The 16,872-nt window shown below is 37.1% G+C and overlaps 1 protein-coding gene across 1 annotated transcript in view; it reads right to left on the bottom strand.

Annotated features, from left to right (window-relative positions):
* Positions 1-16,872, bottom strand: part of LAMA2 (laminin subunit alpha 2) — a 674,179-nt gene that overhangs the window by 469,637 nt on the left and 187,670 nt on the right. The window lies entirely within an intron of this gene.

Raw genomic sequence — 16,872 nt, 5'->3', positions numbered from 1 at the left:
GTAACTCTGAATTCCAAAGTTTCTCACTGCTGCTGCTGCTAAGTCGCTTCAGTTGTGTCCAACTCTGTGCGACCCCATAGACGGCAGCCCACCAGGCTCCCCTGTCCCTGGGATTCTCTAGGCAAGAACACTGGAGTGGGTTGCCATTTCCTTCTCCAGTGCATGAAAGTGAAAAGTGAAAGTGAAGTTGTTCAGTTGTGTCTGACTCTTTGCGACCCCACGGAATGCATATCAAATATAAGGCCTAAGGCTACAATAATTTTACTTCGGATATTATTCCATGCTCCTATTATATTCTCTGGACTTTCCAGGTGGCTCAGTGGTAACAAATCCACCTGCCAATGCAGAAGACATAGTTTGATCCCTGGGTCAGGAAGATTCCCTGGAGAAGGAAATGACACCTCCCTCCAGTATTCTTACCTGGAAAGTCCCATAGATAGAGGAGCCTGGCATGCTGCAGTCCATAGGTTGCAAAGAGTCGGAAACTACTTAGCAACTAAACAACAACAAAATTGTATCCTCTAAATATATTTTTACAGTTACATGTCCATATTTAATACCTCTTTACTAAAATGATATGTTCCATTTTGACACCCATGACTTTAAAAGAAATGGGTTAAAATTGGATTTTAGTTCTCCAACAACTCATTAACATCATTTCATCTAATTTTTGAAGTTCCATTGTAATCACAATCACTCACAGTATTTGGTACATACCAATTTACTCACATTACCCTGTTGGAGATTATGAGTTAGAAATTCCATGTGTGAATAATAGTGCTTGATAGTTTAGAAACCAGTTACCTGTATCACCTAATCCTCAGACAAGTACCATTTAGATGGCATTACTGTGGTACAGGAAAAAACAAAACATAGCACTTTGAAGGCACAGTCCTGTATTTAAATTGTGATGCCAACATTCATGTGACTTACTTCGTCAACTCTCACTCCCATTTCTGTTAACTAGGGTCAATAATATGAACACTAAGTATACAACTGAGAGACAGTTTAGACTAAATGAAATAATGTATGCAAAGTACCTAGCAAAGGACTTGGCTGTAAATACTCACTAAGTGTCAATTCCTCCACATTCCCAAATAGAAAATAATGGAGATGAAATTCTAGTATACTCAGCAGCTGTTTGAAACTAGAATATAGTAAATGAAGGGTTTCTGTACCTTCTGTATAAGAGGTAAATATGTGTTAAAGAAAAGGAAAATAAAGGCATCAAGTTACTACAAGTCAACAGAGTGACCACTGAGGGGAATATGGCAATCCTCTGCTTTCAAATCTACATAATATCTGAACACATACAAAATAAATATTCTAGATGTTTTGTGATGGTACATATGTGCATCTTTACCAATCCAATCCAAAAGTCCAAAAGAACAATGCATAAACATTACCGAGTGACATTTTTTGCGATGTCCTTGGTAGAAAGATAAATATAAGGTAGTTTATATAGTCCCACCATCTATGAGTTAATAATATATTGCAATAATGAGATATATGAAAGGTACACTAGTAAAAAAGCAATAGTATATGTCTTTAGTGGGTCGGGAAGATTCCCTGGAGAAGGAAATGGCAACCCACTCTGGTATTCTTGCCTGGAGAATTCCATGGACAGAGGAGCCTGGCAGGCTACATTTCATGGGACTGCAAAGAGTCAGACACAACTGAGCAACTTTCTTTCAAGGTATAGTCCCACCAGCTATGAGTTGATAATAAATTGCAATAATGAGATACATTAAAAGTATGCTAGTAAGAAAGCAATAGTATGTGGTCTTTTTAGTACATTCAGTGAGACACAGGGAGTTTGCCAACCCTAAATTCTGGGTGATTGGAGTCACTGAAAATACACAATTGAAGGAAAAATCTGTTAAAAGATAATTAATGGATCTGTTTAAAGGGGAGCTTGAAAGTAATGTTCTGAAAATATACCTTATCTGCTTCATAGTTTTGACATGAGACTTTCAGGAATATATGTACACTGTCTATGACAAACTCTAAGGGACTGAATTTAAAAACATAAAAAGTTTGTACTTAAGATGAAAGAGGTGACTCAGATGCTGGTCTTTTGAGACCCTTACTGGAACATGAGCACTTCTATCTGTGTGCACTGAGGGGAAAATCATGAGCCATTTAATGAGCGAAACTAGGGATACCATTTGCCTCTTACGCACAGTTAAGGAAATACTGGTAGTTAAAATACTGAAATACTTCTGTACTTGGTAAATAACTGCTGTCCAAGCCTCTCAAATGCCTTCTCTTTCCAGAGAACATCTGGGTAACCTAGGGATTGCAAGGAACAGCCAAGACACCTACTCTGATTAGTCTGGGCTTTGACCATTCTATTTTATGTATTATCACTCCATATGGGAAATATTATGAATTTTTATTTACAGAGGTATACAGATAACTGTAGACAGACATGTATATATACATATGAATTTGTAATTATTGGAATACACTTAGACATTTTGGGGAAGGACAGACATGAACATATTTAAGATGTGACCTATGGGGTTTGGGGATAAGGAGTCAAGGAGAGAAAAAGAGCTTTAAAATTCTTCTACTAACCTGCTATACTAATTGTATTAACATAACTGTTTCAGTTTTTAATAAAATTATTTTTAAAGTAAGGAAATATTTTTAAAAATAAATATCAAAGAAAGGACAAGAGTGGGAGTAAGATGCAACATACTCTATCAATCATGTGCCCACACGCATGCTCAGTCACTCAGTCATGTCTGACTCTTTGCAACCCCATGGACTGTAACCCACCAGGCTCCTCTGTCCATGGGATTTCCCAGGCAAGAATACTGAAGCAGGTTGTCATTTCCTCATCCAGGGAATCTTCCCAACCCAGACCCAGGGATGGAACTCCTGTCTCCTGCATTGCAGGTGGATTCTTTGCCACTGTACCACGTGGGAAGCCCCCAGTACAGGTTATGTTGGCAGAAAAAAGATGTACAGAAGCCAACCAAACATAATCTAGAGTAATTGCTATTTCTGCATTTTTAGGTGCTATTCATTATGGATTATTTCTCTTAGACACTCTGTATTCAATACATACACATGGAACCTCTTCAAAAATGAATTCACTAAAAGGCAAACCCTACTGAGTAATCTGATAGAACACAGAAAGATAGTTTTTTCTATGAAAATCTGATACACTAATTTCTGGTAAATTAAATTAAATGCTCCTAATTTCTGGTAATTCTAAATTATTCATGACAAAAATCTGTAAACTAGTAAAGAATATAAATAACTAAATTGTGAGCTCCTAAAGGGCAGAGGTGCTATAATCGTTAGTAAAATTCTTTTGAAATAATGTATATTTAACATTTATTAGTTTTAATTGAATAATCAAAACCAGTGTACATGCTTCCATATGACTTCTTACTAGATTAATACTATTCTTTCTGTTTGTTAGAACTTGAATTCCAGTCAACCAGCATATTTTGTCACTTGCAGGAACTAAGACATATATTTCTTGCATGTTCATTCAATTAATATCTCTATGAGTTGAGAAAATTTCTTAAACTCTTTTACCCTCTGTTTCACAGTGTATCTTTTTCAAAGTAAGAACCATGGAAGAGATAATAAAGTACTATGTGCTCTTTGGAAAAAAGAATCTCTATAAATGTTTTAAATTAGCAAATTTCCATCCAGAAAAAAAAAAGTCCACAGAGATTTTTTTTTTTAGTGGAAAATCAAAAGAGAAATATCAAAGCATAATTACAGATCACAGGTACAAATAAGAAAAATAAAGATACACTGATGTATGAATAAAAAACTTTGTTTAGAAACAACTCAGCAAGCAAATATAGGAAAAGGCCAAATTGTCTTGGAGCTACAACATGGATTTATGACTTCAGAGATTCTGTGTTGGCTCTAAAAAAGAAGTTGTACTAGAAACCGCACAGACTCTTTCTATAATTCAATATAACAGCCAGCATTAAGTGACATGGAAAAGCAGTCATTGCCTTCAAGAATATTAAAGTCACCTCATTTGAAAATAATATCCTCCTTTCATTTATTTTCTATGGATTCTTTCACATTTCATGCAAAATTAATTAAATTAGTTGACATATAGTATTTTGAATAAACTTTTTAAAATGTGGTAGACAGCATTATTGAAAAACACAATGAATAGAAGTATTCTTTGAAGGTGTCAGAAAAAGATTGTAAAAATTCTAACTGAATTTCTAAGTATGCCAAATTTTTAATGATTCCAACAGAATAATTCTCTAGTGTACCTATGTTAGTTTAATTAATTCTGCCTTGTGTTTTCAGCATAAAGACTCTTCAAAATCACTAGTTATAAAATCTTATTTCCAGGTGGGAAAAAAAATCTGTATGAGATGCAACAAGGCAAGCAAATACCTTATGATAAGCACAAAAATAATAAGACAGCTAGGCTTCTATAAATCATAGATCTCAATACACTATATCCAATTTTTGTTGTAGGAAGGTACTTTTTATATATTGCTGGCTTAAAAATTCCAAATAACTTTTGAAATAAAGCCAAATGGTTGACAGTTTACAGTAACATAGAGAACTTTCTATTTCACATTCCATTTGTGCATCACATAATAAAATATCATTAATCACAATCATATGTCACTAATGTAGCATTAAAGTAGATGTTCCTAGAGTGTTTAAGCTGAGAAGGCAATGGCACCCCACTCCAGTACTCTTGCCTGGAAACTCTATAGACAGAGGAGCCTGGTAGGTTGCAGTCCATGGGGTGGCTAAGAGTCAGATACGACTGAGCGACTTCACTTTCACTTTTTACTTTCATGCATTGGAGAAGGAAATGGCAACCCACTCCAGTGTTCTGCCTGGTGAACTCCAGGGAAGGGGAAGCCTGGTGGGCTGCCATCTATGGGATCGCACAGAGTCAGACACAACTGCAGCGACTTAGCAGCAGCAGCAGCAGTCGAGTGTTTAAGAACTTGAACTCATTTAAGGTGGAAATGGAGAAGAGCCTTTCTGAAGAATCCTTCAGTCCCAAAATAACAAGCAACCTACAATGACCATCATATATGGTGATGTTTTCCCATCTTTTTCACATGATTGGAGGAGACCTCACAGCCGGGAATGAACAGCCTAGGAGCGTTGGCCAGTCTACACACTGTCCTAGGGCAGAATATATATTGGCTCATTCATAACCCATTTGGGTAAGTCTGATCTCCAGGATCGATTTCTAGCACATGCATTGCTGGGTCTGCATTAAAAAAAAAAAAAAAAAAAAGTCTCTGTTATGACTCTCAGGAACCTACTTTATCCCAGTTCCTTTGTCCTCGGGAGAATCATGGATCTAGAAAAATGCTACCAAATAGTATTGTCTTTTGGAGATTTTACTGATTCTTTTGAGTATCACTGGAACATAGTTAAAAGAGCTAGGCTACAGGAGGACTCCTCAAAGATGTACAAAGGACAGAGGGCCTCAGTTTCCTATAGGCTGAACACCCACGAAAGACATAAAAGTATTAATGAAATCCACTCTCTGTGAGGAAATGAAAACCACTCCCTGGAGGAGGAAATGGCAACCCACTCCAGTATTTTTGCCTGGAGAATCCCACGGACAAAGGAGCCTGGCAGGCTACAGTCCATGGGACAGCGAGTTGGTCACATCTCTGAAACTAAAAACAATCAAACAACTGGATATATATGGCCAGCACTATTTGCAACTTCTATCACCAGCCATGGAGGGGGAAAACTGTAAAATGGTCCATCACAATGAATGAAATGGCCACATTTTTTAAACATGAAAAACAAGCTTCATGTCATTCGTGTGTGTGTGTGTGTGTGTGTGTGATCCCTGGTTGGGAAGATTCCCTGGAGAAGGGAAAGGCTACTCACTCCACCATTCTGGCCTGGAGAATTCCCTTGACTGTGTTGGCCATGTTGGCACAGAGTCGGACACGACTAAGCAACTTTTTCACTTTCACTTTCACTCTCTGTGGAAGATGGTACTTCATCTTTCTCACAGAACTTAACCTGAATTACTCTCTTCCATTTCTGTTTCCTAATTTGTCAAGAGAAAAACACATGGCCGTCTAACTTCTGCCACAGATAAGCTCTGCCTTTATCCCTTTATTGCTGTCTGTGAACTCCCTATAGCAAATAGCTGTCCACATAACAAAACTGCTTAATTGTGAAAGAGGCTCTGCAATATTCTAATGCCTGCTCTTGCCAATGTTATGAATTTAAACATTTCCACAAACTTCGATGCCATCTCTAATATGATTTAGACACTTCTGTGTATTATTAGTTCTAGAATTATGTATGTCAGATACTCATTTATTTATACAGGTATGTTGACGTTCAGAAAGCAATGAGAACTATACAATGTCAGAACCAAAAAGGATCCTTGGAATCAAGAATTTCAAGCTTTGTACCCACTAGAATAATCTGGAAAGCCTTACAGAAATGCACACACACGTCTCTGTGTTTGAGTTGATAGTTCATATTATTAGCTTATCTTTTACCTGAGACCTAAAAGAAGGATAAATAAATTAAAAAAAAAAAAAAAGAGGATGAGGTGGGTTCATTATTTTTTCTGGAAGGTCCATGGGAGTCAGCTGTAGAGGGAGAATAGAGGTCATGGCCAAAAGTACTCAGAGTGGCTGTTGCCCTGGGTCAAGACCAGCAGAAACTCACGAAAGCACGTCTGACCAGAAGCAGGGGTGAGAAGTGGGGCTGAATGCAGGAAATTCATCTTAAGTCTGAGTTTAATAGAGGCTTCACTCAAAGACCCACCCTACCAAAAAACATGTAACCAAATTCTTTTGTTGCTGTTTAGCCACTAAGTCCTGTCCAACTGTTTGCAACCCCATGGACTGTAGACTGCCAAACTCCTCTGTCCATGGGGTTTCCCAGGCAAGAATACTGGAATAGGGTGCTGTTTCCTTTTCCAGGGATCAAACCTGTGTTTCCCTGCATTGGCAGAGCAACCAGGGAAAGTGAAAATGAAGTTGTTTAGTCGTGTCTGACTCTTTGTGACCTCATGGACTGTAGCCTACCAGGTTTCTCTGTCCATGGGATTTTGCCCTAAACAAATTTTTTTGTGTGTGCATGCATGCTCAATCATGTTTGACTCTCTGTGACCCCACCAGGCTCCTATTTCTATGAAATTTTCCAGGCAAGAAAATTGGAGAGAGTTGCTATTTCCTACTCCAAGGGATCTTCCCAACCCAGGGATTGAACCCCTGTCTCCTACGTATTTTGCATTGGTGGGCACATTCTCTACCTTTGTGCCACCTGGGAAGCTTAACCAAATTTTTACTTCCCAGCAAAAATTTCTTAAGCAATCACAGGAAACAAGTGGCTCACTATAATCTTAAAAATTACCTGAAGAGATCACTATACACATTTTGAAAACACTATTACTGGACCTATTGGATCAAGGTTAAACAATAGATATGAGAGTTGGACTATAAGATAGTTGAGCACCAAAGAATCAATGCTTTTGAACTATGGTGTTGGAGAAGAATCTTGACAGTCCCTTAGACTGCAAGGTGATCCAACCATTCTATCCTAAAGGAAATCAGTCCCGAATATTCATTGGAATGCTGAAGCTGAAACTTCAATACTTTAGCCACCTGATGTGAAGAACTGACTTATTGGAAAAGACCCTGATGCTGGGAAAGATTGAAGGCAGGAGGAGAAGGGGACTACAGAGGATGAGATGGTTGGATGGCATCACCTACTTGATGGACATGAGTTTGAGTAAACTCCGGGAGTTGGTAATGGACAGGGAGGCCTTGCGTACTGCAGTCCATGGGGTCGCAAAGAGCTGGACACAACTGAACGAATGAACTGAACTAAAGAATAGAGGCTTTTAAAGGATGCTTTAAATTTAAAACTTAAAGCAATTAACCTACAAATGACTTCAACTATTACTTTTTGGGTGAGTTTTATGTCCCTTGCAAATTTACACTTACTTCGATAAACCTAGGATTGGTGGGGAGTCCATATGGATAACCCCCTTGTCTGCCTGTCCATTCAGACAAATTTACTGACAATAATTTCAAAGACTGAAATGACTTGTAATTGTCACTCAGTTATAATGTACAGGGCATTTATTCCCCTCCCCTCAGTGTACACTACAGTTGCTGAGTGTGAATTTAACAAGTTGCAGGTAAGCAAATGTGCCATTTCACCTCAGGGTAAGTGGCTCCTCTGTTTTCAGAGAAACAGAAATACTTTGCCGTCAATTAAAACAGATTTTTTATACTCACATTAAGCTCATATAAAGTTTATACATTTGAAAATGAATTACTCTATCATTATCTAATTTCTAAGAAATAATAATCTAACTGGATGACTAAAGATAATCTTCTGAAGATAAAATGTTCATTTGCTGAATTTGTTTTTTGAGAAGAGTTTTAATCAATGCCTAACTATCCATGGGAAAGTGTTTGAAGGACAGTTCCACTTCATTATGTAATAAAGAAAATCTCAACCTCTCATTCTGAAAAATAACATGAGTTACTTTTCAGCTCTAAGTTAATATACAAATCTAAATCAATACAATTTTTATTATTAGTTCCTAGAACTGGATAAGTTTATTGTAAAGCTGATTTGAAAACATTAACAAGCAAGAATAGTCAAGAGAACCTGAGAAGAAAGAGCAACGGATGCAGGAATATACTATTAAATGAAAAAAAATCAACCTGGAGAAAACTCAATTATACAGGATGCCACGGTTTACTAAGAGGACCTTTTTTGAAATGATGAATCTGTGGTGACCTCTAAAGGTCAAAATGGCCACTAACGTTCCCAAAAGAGAGACACCTGGATATTTTCTGCAATGTAATGGAAGGATACAGCACCATCTATAAAGTAATTTGCCAAAAATGTGAACCCAAAATCAGAGTGAGTCTCTACATTTAACTATCAGTTTACAGGAAATAAGGTATCTAAGGATCATGAAAACAGCACCACAGGGATACAATTAACAAAATTCAGGATGTGAGAACCTTTACTACCCAAAAAGTATGGCTTCTTTAAAAAATAAATCGCAAGACAATTAAAAAATAATGAAGTTATAGATTAAGAGACCTTAAGAGAGATATCAAATAAATGCAGTATGTGACTTCAGGTACATCCTAATTCAATCAACTTTTTAAAGGTTGGAGGCAAATGTGATGTATTTTAATACTGACTGAATGTCTGTTAATATTAAAGAAGAATAATAGTATTTTTAGGTATGACAGTGATTCTGTTTACAAAAGAGTTGTAAAGTTCAGTAATATATACTGAATTATAGAGGATGTAATATATGTGGGATTTGCTTCCAAATAAGGTGGCTCAGATGGTAAAGAGACTGTCTACAATGAGCGAGACCCAGGTTCGATCCCTGGGTTGGGAAGATCCCCTGGAAAAGGAAATGGCAACCCACTCCAGCACTCTTGCCTGGAAAGTCCCATGGACAGAGGAGCCTGTTAGGAGTCCATGGGTTTGCAAAGAGTCGGACACGACTAAGCAACTTAACTTCATTCACTTAACCTGGTGAGTGGAATGGGGTATGGACAAATGTAGAATTGAAACAGGAAGGGCCATGAGTTAATTTTTACAGGTGGGTATCAATTATGCGGGTCTAGAGTATTCTACTCTATACTTCTGTGTATGTTGAGAAATTATCATATCAGAGCTTTTAAAAAGATTACTGATACATTTCTTTTTAATAAACAAATGACTCTCTAACATAATGATTTTACACTATTGGTAATTCAGTGCTTGCTCTTAAAAAGCAAATATTTGTTTGTAACAGTAAAATGTGTTTACTGTCTTGATAAATGATTAATTCTGATTCATACTGCAACTACATTGCATTCAGAGCTTAAGAAATGTATCTTAATTCTTTCAAATTAATTATCAACTCTAAAGGGCATTGCCAGCCCCAAATTTTAGTCCTGTCTTAGAAAACTAGGAACATGAATAAATAGAATCCAAATTGCAATGAGCAAGGTCCTCCCTCAGCTTATTAACGCATTTAGTGCTCCGTGCTTCATTAAGTTGCTATCATTTTTAACAATGTCAGCGGCAGGTAAAACTCAGACAAGCATTTTCCTTCTCTTCAGCACTGCCCTTGACATCTATTCTCTCCTCACATATTTCTCTCTCATCTGAAACAATCCATGGTTTCAAAGGATTGACCTGCCCCCTGTGAATAAGTCATTGGCACAGCATGGCTTTCACACCAGCCACTGGTAAAAGATCAGGTAGGCTGAGTCCCCCATAGAACAGGACAGTCCTTTCAGTGAAGCCATCACAGAACACAATATGGGTGTGAATCACAGACAATCAGAAATGTGACAGTTAAAAGCCTCCCTTCTAAAAATTATTCACCCTGGAGAAATACCCAGCATTGCCTTTGTTTTTGTGCTTCTATAGTTACCAGGGTAAGAAGAACCTAGCATTCTTCAATTTATGACATTGCAGACATGAATGAATCACTCTAGTTCAAAGCATTTGGGGAATAATAGCAAAGATTTGTAGTAATGAGCAGAGTTGGAAATATAATGTTAACAGCAGAGAATAACAAATCAAAGACAGATGAAACTCTCTGATCTTAGCTCATGAATTCTTTCAACAGATCAGAGTTACTTAACACTTATTCAATTTTAGCTATTACAAATGAAATAGCATCCGCTATTTTCATGCTTATATACTGCCCAGCTTCCTTGTCCTTCTCTAGGGACTTTCTTAAGAGTACTCTGTAACCTCCACTGTTTATCACCTTAGCATCTCTTCTCTATTTAACCCTCTACCGCGCATGCACCACCCACCACCCTACTTGAATTATTTTCAAAAGAGTTACCTGGTCAGAAAATACATGTTTTGTTTCTCCATCCTCATCTTCTTTGAAATCTCTATAGCCTTTCACTATACTGCTCTCCCCTCTCTGAAATTCCCTTTATCTTTGGAAAAATGATATTTATTTGTAATTCAGGCATTTTTTAAAAACAAGTTTTCCTAAGATGATATTTTTCCCAAAATGGAAAGTAAACAATAGGAGAGGAGAGAGAGAAGACAAAATGAATATTCAGAAGAGAGCACTGTGGGGGGTGTGCCTGCTGTGGGTTATTTTCATTTGAGTTTATTGTCGTATCCCAGTATTCTATATCCTAATAATCTTTTCTTGGGGAAAGTAGCATTTTATTTAGTACCTAGTTTTTGCCAAGCACTTCAGCCTGCAGAAGTTTGTCTCTGCTAACAAGATTTCTATCAGGCAGGTAGGAACTGATTAGAAATTGAAATGAGAGAGTTAATGCTAATTTGTGTGATACAAAGAATAATGACCCCTCAACAATGTCTATATCTTAACCCTTGGAACCTTTGTATACATTATTTTATATGTCAAAGGGACTTTTGTAGATATGATTTAGTTAAAGACCTTGAGATGTAATGATAATTCTGAATTGTATGAGTGAGCCCAAAATAATCACTGCTGCTGCTGCTGCTAAGTCACTTCAGTCGTGTCCGACTCTGTGCGACCCCACAGACGGCAGCCCACCAGGCTCCCCCATCCCTGGGATTCTCCAGGTAAGAACACTGGAGTGGGTTGCAATTTCCTTCTCCAATGCCTGAAAGTGAAAAGTGAAAGTGAAGTCGCTCAGTCATGTCCGACTCTCAGAGACTCCATGGACTGCAGCCTACCAGGCTCCTCCATCCATGGGATTTTCCAGGCAAGAGTACTGGAGTGGGGTGCCATTGCCTTCTCCGAAAATAATCACAAGGATCCTTAATGAGGGAAGTGAAAGAGGTGGGCAGAGTGATGGAACATGATAAACCTCCAACCCATTTCTGGTTTTGAAGATGAAGGAAGAGGACACAAGCCAAGGAATATAGGCAATCTTCAGAAGTTGGAAAAATCAAGGAAATGAATTTCCTTCTAGAATCTTCAAAAGGGAATATGACCTTGCCCACACCTGACCTTAGGACAGTGAGGCTCATGTCAGACTTTTACCTATTATAATGTAAGATAATAAATTTGTGTTAAACCACTAAATCTGTGCAATTGGTTATGACAGCAATGGAAAACCAGTACATTAGGTAACTTGTTCCATTTCACATGACTAGTAAATTATGGATGAATTTTAGAGATCTAGTTTTTGTATAATAATAAATTTTGCTTTTGTACAATAATACATTCCATGTTTATGACTATTTCAAGTAATTCCTTCACACAGATATTTCCCATATATTAACTTCTTTTTTAATATAAATTTATTTATTTTAATTGGAGGTTAATTACTTTACAATATTGTATTGGTTTTGCCATACGTCAACATGAATCGCCATGGATGTACATGTGTTCCCCATCCTGAAACCCCCTCCCATATATCAATTTCTAATCTAACCACATTCTCACGTCCCTTTATATTTCTAAAACTTAACATCTGTGATAACAACTTAATTTTGCTTCTTAAAAGATAAATTTTGCCCTTGTTTTAACATCAAAACTAAGGCTGCTAACAGTAGAAACTGTAGAATATTTTACACATGTCTTTTAATGCCTTACACATAATAGATTATCAATTATTTTTAAAATTCAACAGAATGGGTGATCAAAAATGGAATGCCACCTCTGAAATAATTTAAGGAAGCTCAAGAGTGATTTCTACAAGCACCTGAAGAGTGAACTTATCTAGCACCATTCAATACCAATAAGTACAGATGGCATATTCTTCATCGTTCCCAATTTCCTTGGGAACTGCTACCAAGATAACAATCTTATATATGTCTAATTCACATATTTTCCCTCTGAAATGAAAATCAGCAAAAAAGAGAATTCTGTTGAGGTTTGTCAAGCGGCCTTTACCCCAGATTTTAAACAGGTGACTTAACTTGCCAGTGAAATATGAAGAGTGTAAATGAAATGAAAAATGAGAGATCTGCAGAGCCTGGTATTCTTTTGCCTAAGATTTTAAAATAAGGATAGATGCCACTCATTTAACTGTATGGACATTTTCTAAAGATTGAAAGCCAACAGTTATGACAAATATGTATGAAAGGGTACCATTCCAAGAGGACATAGACAAAGTTCTTACAAAACCCACTCTGTAAATTCTTTGCTTTTTTTATCCTGCCTCAGTTCATTTCAGTTCAGTTACTCAGTCATGTCCGACTCTTTGTGACCCCATGAATCGCAGCATACCAGGCCTCTCTGTCCGTCACCAACTCCCAGAGTTCACCCAAACTCATGTCCATCAAGTCGGTGATGCCATCAAGCTATCTCATCCTCTGTCGTCCCCTTCTCCTCCTGCCCTCAATCCCTCCCAGCATCAGGGTCTTTTCCAATGAGTCAACTCTTCACATGAGGTGGCCAAAGTACTGGAGTTTCAGCTTCAGCATCAGTCCTTCCAATGAACACCCAGGACTGATCTCCTTTAGAATGGACTGGTTGGACCTCCTTGCAGTCCAAGGGACTTGCAAGAGTCTTCTCCAACACCACAGTTCAAAAGCATCAATTCTTAGGCGCTCAGCTTTCTTCATAATCCAACTCTCACATCCATACATGACCACTGGAAAAACCATAGCCTTGACTAGACTTTGTTGGCAAAGTAATGTCTCTGATTTTCAATATGCTATCTAGGTTGGTCATAACTTTCCTTCCAAGGAGTAAGTATCTTTTAATTTCATGGCTGCAATCACCATCTGCAGTTATTTTGAAGCCCCCCAAAATAAAGTCTGACACTGTTTCCACTGTTTCCCCATCTATTTCCCATGAAGTGATGGGACCAGATGCCATGATCTTCATTTTCTGAATGTTGAGCTTTAAGCTAACTTTTTCAGTCTCCTCTTTCACTTTTATCAAGAGGCTTTTTAGTTCCTCTTCACTTTCTACCATAAGGGTGGTGTCATCTGCATATCGGAGGTTATTGATATTTCTCCTCGCAATCTTGATTAGATAGCTCTTGATTTTCAGTGAGTTAGATATGCACCAAGTCATCATAGAACTTTGGTGTCAAGGCAAAAATGATTTAAAAAGTGTGGATTTCCAAAGCTCCGAAAGAATCCATGGGGCCTAGTTAACACTTCAGGAATTCCACTGTCTTCTCTATGCTGCCTTCACAAACGTGTGTTTTACTCTGTCATCAAGTTTGACTGCTCATTGATTTTTCCAAACCTCTCCATGCAGGACTAATTAATTGGTTGCACCAAAGTAGAAAGTTTTTTTTTTTTTTTTTTTAAACTCTCACCCCCTTGAGGAAAATCAAGTCTAATCAAATTACAACTCAGCACAGGAGGGAGGTAAAAAAGTTTAAAAAGTGACATAGAACAATTTTCTGACACTGAAATTCATCCAATTAAGCAGATTATGAATGTCACAAAAAGTCATGGTTACAGTTGTCCTGAAAAAGAGCAAATGGCTTTGGACATTTTCTGTAATACTACATGTCCTGCTGTGAACATTCTATCAGCCCTGAACATGATTAATTTATATAAAAGCCTTCACTAGAAAAAGCCTACACACATTTCCATTTTAAGCACGACAAAATGTCATTGTACTCTGATACTGAAATTGCTATCCAATAGAACATTTAATCACAATGTCTAGAAACAAATTGTAAAGAACAATATATCTTGGAGAAACAGAAGTAGTATTTCATCAATATGGAATCAAACTCTATCTCATTTATGATACCCAAGGGATAAAACAGAATCCATACAGCTTCTTATACAGTTTGACTGACTACAATTATTCAACGTCAAATGATAAAGCTACAAAATCATCAAGAGTAAAATCTGACACTATAAACTGAATCTGTCTAAACAGCAGAGAATGGATGAGAGCAGAACATCCATACAATTCTACCATAAGCATATATGGAATAGAAACACTGTGAATAGAAACACTATAAACAACACTTTAATGAAGTGCTTCATTACTAAGCCAAGATTCCATTAAACCTAAACATACTGTGGATTTGGAGAAGGACACGGCAACCCACTCCAGTACTCCTTCCTGGAGAATTCCATGGACAGAGGAGACTGGCAGGCTACAGTCCATGGGGTCGCAGAGTCCGACATGACTGAGCAACTATTACACTCTACTGTGGATTACTGCAAAATAACTGCAGCTATTTGCAAAGCATTATAAGAGGTATGAAGACTGAGGAACTTTTTTCTTTTCCAGGCTTCATGTCTACAGTGAGTATAAATACGGTATTACAAATAGTGACCATGAACAGCAGGAAGTAAATACAGTTCCTTATTGAGAGCAGATTTTACCATGTTGTGTGTGTGAAGGAGACCTTTTCCCATTGTTTGCCTTTTCAGCATAGTACACTATCAAGTATCAAGAAGTGAAAGAAATGAAGAATAGCTGTATGAGCACTAACAATTTTTAGTCTAATCCTTTGTGTGTCTAGGTCACTTTAATATAATAGTACAAACCAAAAGAAGGTCATGATTTGACTTGTATATATTATTGACATGGACAACACTTTAAAAATACATCAAGTGCTTAAAGAACACAACATACTGGAATAACTTCAGGTAAATTTTTGCAGACTAAACATAAATGAAATTATTTAAATATAAACAGACTACATTTCAATGTCCACATTCTCAGTAATCTATTTAGAGGCTTAAAAGAATATATTCAAACGAGAACTGGGATGACTTGATTAGGAAGGATGGGAAAGACAGTTATAAATGCAGTCAAATTCACTTGCGCTAGTGTTACTCTCACCTTTTTGTTCTAAGATTCATTTTATGGATTCTAAGATTCTGTACTTCCATACATATTTTAAAGGCTCACATAATGATATATAAATTGGTTCACTGATTCATTTATTCTACAATATCATTAAGACAAACATTATTTATTGTGCCAGCCCTCACCCAAAGAGTTGAAATACAGCAACGAGGATAGCAAAATTGTTCTCTCATGGGGATTCTCTGGTGGCTCAGAAAACCAGACAACACACCAGTAGTCTGCTGGAGCCAGCTGGCACTGATTTGCAAAAGTCAATTTTGGTAAAGATGTGGAGAAAAGGGAACTCTTGTACTCTGTTGGCGGAAATATAAATCAGATAAAGAGCATGGAGATTCCTCAATAATTAAAAACACATGTAGCATATGATCTAGCAATTCCATGTCTGAGTATATACCCAAAGGAACTGAAAACAGAGTAATGAAGAGATATATGCACTCCTGTCTTTACTGCAGAATTATTCACAACAATCAATATATGGAAACAACCTAAGTGTCCACTGATGGATAAATACATAAAGAAGAGATTTTATATATATACACATACATACACATAACACACAATGGACTGTTATTTCTCCATGAGAAGGAAGGACGTCCTGCCATTTGCAACAACATGGATGACCTTGTGTACATATATTATGCTAAGTTAGAAAAGTCATACAGAGAAAGACAAGTACTATATGATATCACTTATATATAGAATCTAAAAGAGCCACACTAGTAAAAACAGAAAGTTAAATGGTGGTTACCAGGGGATGGGGAGTAAAGGAATAGGACAGATGTGGTTTAAGGTACAAACTTCCATCATGTGGCAGATTAAGTCCTACAGATCGAACATACAGTATGGTGAATGCAGACAATAGAGCATTATAATCAACAAACTTACAAAGAAACTAGAATTATTACAACCACTCAAAATAAATAATAGTTATATAGTATGATAGAGATGTTAATTATTGCCATGTCACTCATATCATTAAATATACATGTATGAAATTAACATGTACATATCAAATTTACACAACATTGTCTGTCAAATATACTTCCAATTTTTAAAAAGCCATTTGTGTTTATCTCTTCCTAATTCCTTGTTTAGGGAAATCATGTTGGTAGCTTGAAATCAGTCCC

This window comes from Capricornis sumatraensis, chromosome 13 (genome assembly GCF_032405125.1).
Source record: "Capricornis sumatraensis isolate serow.1 chromosome 13, serow.2, whole genome shotgun sequence".
NCBI classification, from domain to species: domain Eukaryota; kingdom Metazoa; phylum Chordata; class Mammalia; order Artiodactyla; family Bovidae; genus Capricornis; species Capricornis sumatraensis.
Note: the sequence above shows the minus strand (reverse complement) of the source record. Positions and strands in the feature narration are given on the sequence as shown.